General features: G+C 56.7%; 2 long non-coding RNA genes across 2 annotated transcripts in view; both read left to right on the top strand.

Moving 5' to 3' along the window:
* The window catches only part of LOC121024097 (uncharacterized), an 853-nt gene extending 187 nt beyond the window's left edge, over positions 1-666 (top strand). Inside the window, exon 2 of the long non-coding RNA XR_005787604.1 lies at positions 66-666. This is a non-coding gene — a long non-coding RNA (uncharacterized LOC121024097). The remainder of the gene's footprint in view (positions 1-65) is intronic.
* The window catches only part of LOC121024096 (uncharacterized), a 3,301-nt gene extending 2,163 nt beyond the window's left edge, over positions 1-1,138 (top strand). Inside the window, exon 2 of the long non-coding RNA XR_005787603.1 lies at positions 770-1,138. This is a non-coding gene — a long non-coding RNA (uncharacterized LOC121024096). The remainder of the gene's footprint in view (positions 1-769) is intronic.
* The last annotated feature ends 1,499 nt before the right edge of the window (positions 1,139-2,637 follow it).

Here is a 2,637-nt window from a genome sequence, read left to right as displayed (position 1 = left end):
GTCAGGGTCAGTGGGTCACAGTCAGGGGGCAGCACCCAGTTCCCACAGGGGGTCACAGTCAGTAGGTCACAGTCAGAGGGCAGCACCCAGTTCCCACAGTGGGTCACGGTCCGTGAGTCACAGTCAGAGGGCGGCCTCCAGGTCCCACCATGGGTCACGGTCAGTGGGTCAGTCAGAGGGTGGCATCCACTTCCGACAGTGGGTCACAATCAGAGGCCTCGTGTTTGCCTGAAGGGTTGCACACTGTTTGCTGAAGCTAGTTTGGGTCGAGGGGCTGTTTTGTTCATGGTCCTGTGCTGCCTGTTGAGGCACCACAGCGGTGTCTTCGGGGACCTGTGGATGTGTCCTCCCGTGAGAAACAAGTAAAGACACTCCTGCTTCCTGGTCTCAGGCCAACACCTGGGCCTGGAGCCTGGGCCCCCTGCGGCTCCCCAGGGAGGCGGGCTGGCAGGCAGAGGGCAGGACCGTGCGTCCGCATGCCCACACCACCAGCACCCGGGACGCCGCAGCCGCCTGTGCGCCCCAAGACGTTTGCGGCACGTCCTGGGGTCCGAAGATACTCAAGTGATGACCCATGTGGCTCCTTAGAGGGTTGCCTCCAAAAAGCCGATTTTAGTCTGTTTTTTTCCTCCCATTCTAATCTCTAATACGTAATCACCTGCGGTTTTTGTGTCTCAGTGTCAGAAGTCTCATCCGCTCAAGGTACCGTGGCGTCTGGACGCCACCTGGTCCTGTGTTAAATGTGGGCATTTGATTTTATTCCCGCTAGATCGAATGTGCCGCCTACAATCCTGAGCCCTGTGTGAATAATGAGGTTCAGCCGGATTCGTCGTCCACGGCGCACGGTTTTCTGTGGGTAAGACGCGCTGCGTGTCTTTAATGCGGGTCCCTGAAGAATCAGGGTCCATGGGCCGCGTGACGAGAAGCCATAGGTTTGAAAGGTTCAGACTTGGAACGCCTGCTCGCTGCCCGCGTGTCCTGGGCTGTGTTTATAAACACGGAAGTCATGGACCAGGAGAGGGGACTGAACACTTTCGGTAAAGATGTGTGAGTCTCCCTGCCTTTTCTTTCTCATCTAAAACTTTACCAGGGTAGATTCAACCAACTTAACGAATATGGGAATTTAAATATTTCTTCAGTTAAATCGCACGAGATTTCTTTTTTCCCTGTCCAAGCCGTTGCTGGCTTCTTTACACTGGAAACTTAGTAGTTAATTTGTTCCAAATGAAGTGTTGCATTTGGACTACGCTGCGGTTGAAGCGGGGTTTCTGGTTCCTGCACCCAAAGTGCGTCCCCATGCACTGTGTTTTGAGGTCTCCTGTGCCCCGCTACCTACGCTCCCCCGGCCTCCTCCCCGACGGGCGCCCTGCTGTCTTACAGCTCCGAGGTGCCCAGCGCTCAGGCGACCTCTCCTGCCCCCAGCCAGCGCCTCTGTGTGGTCGGTGGCCTCCCTGAGTGCGCAGAAGGGGCCGCCTCATTCTGTGCACTCAGCCACTGAGGGTGGGACGGGCTTATCTCCCTAAGGTTTTTGAACGTTAAGAGAGTTTTCCCACCAGTCTGACGTGGAATGGGTACCTCACTCCCTCTCCTGGTCGCACCCCGCCCCTGCCGGTCAGAGCAGGGCCAGCTGGTGGCACCGTTCGCCTGGAAGGCTGTCCGAGCAGGACGCTTATGTGAGCATGGAGACATCGCAGGAGGGGTCAGGGGAGAGTGGCAACATTTGCAAAGCCGGTGCGAAGGACAAAGGGTCTGTGAAGCCTAAACACCACCTACCCGGCCAACTTTCCCCTCCAGGACCTCGCGAGCTCTGTGGGGTCAGTTCTTCGAGAACAAGATCCCACTCTTTCCCACTTAAACAACAATTTAAGTTGGGGGCGTCCGGGTGGCTCAGTTGGTTCAGCGTCCGACTGGCTTGGGTCATGATCTCGTGCTTCAGGAGTTTGAGCCCCGCATCGGGAGCCTGGAATCTGTGTCAAATTCTGTGTCTCCCTCTCTCTCAGCCTCTCCCCCACCCACACTCTGTACGTGTGTCTCTCTCTCAAAAGTAAAAATAATAAGTAAACCAACAGTTTAACTTCAAATTGGAAACAGAGTTTGCCGAGTGTGTTCAGTGACCCGGCAGATAGGTTCGTGGGCCTTCCCGCGGTGACAGAGGTGTCACAGGCGCCCGCACACGGCCTCGCACGCGAACACTGGTGACCACGTGGGGAGGCGTTCTGACGCTGCCTCGTCTCAAGCGCTCGTTTTCCTAGGTGAGCGTTAGTGTTAAAGTGCTGAGACTCGGTGTTCATGTACTTAGGACTCAAGTGGTGCCTGAGCTGGCCGTCACCTGTGTGGTGCTGGGGACGCGGGTTTTCAGGGATGCAAACACGAATTGTAAAAAGCTGAAACCCCCCTCCTGTTACGAGAATTAACGGGAAGAGTAGCCCCGTGAGTTGAAGAGAAATGTGCTCTGACGGCAGATTGTTTAGGCGCCCCCGACCCTCTTAATCGCGCCGGCCGTCGTGGGCATGTCGGTTCTCTCGTTGCCATGGAGTGTCAGGCCTCCGCGTGCTGTGGAAGCTCCCAGTGCTCCTCCCCAACCCCAACCCCTGCCTCAGATCCGAAGCTGCTGTGGAAGCTCCCAGTGCTCCTCCC

Source organism: Herpailurus yagouaroundi, unplaced genomic scaffold, assembly GCF_014898765.1.
Source record: "Herpailurus yagouaroundi ecotype Mexico unplaced genomic scaffold, PumYag 56044, whole genome shotgun sequence".
Lineage (NCBI taxonomy): Eukaryota > Metazoa > Chordata > Mammalia > Carnivora > Felidae > Herpailurus > Herpailurus yagouaroundi.
The sequence above is the reverse complement of the archived record's forward strand: the minus strand, read 5'-3'. Positions and strand labels throughout refer to the sequence as shown.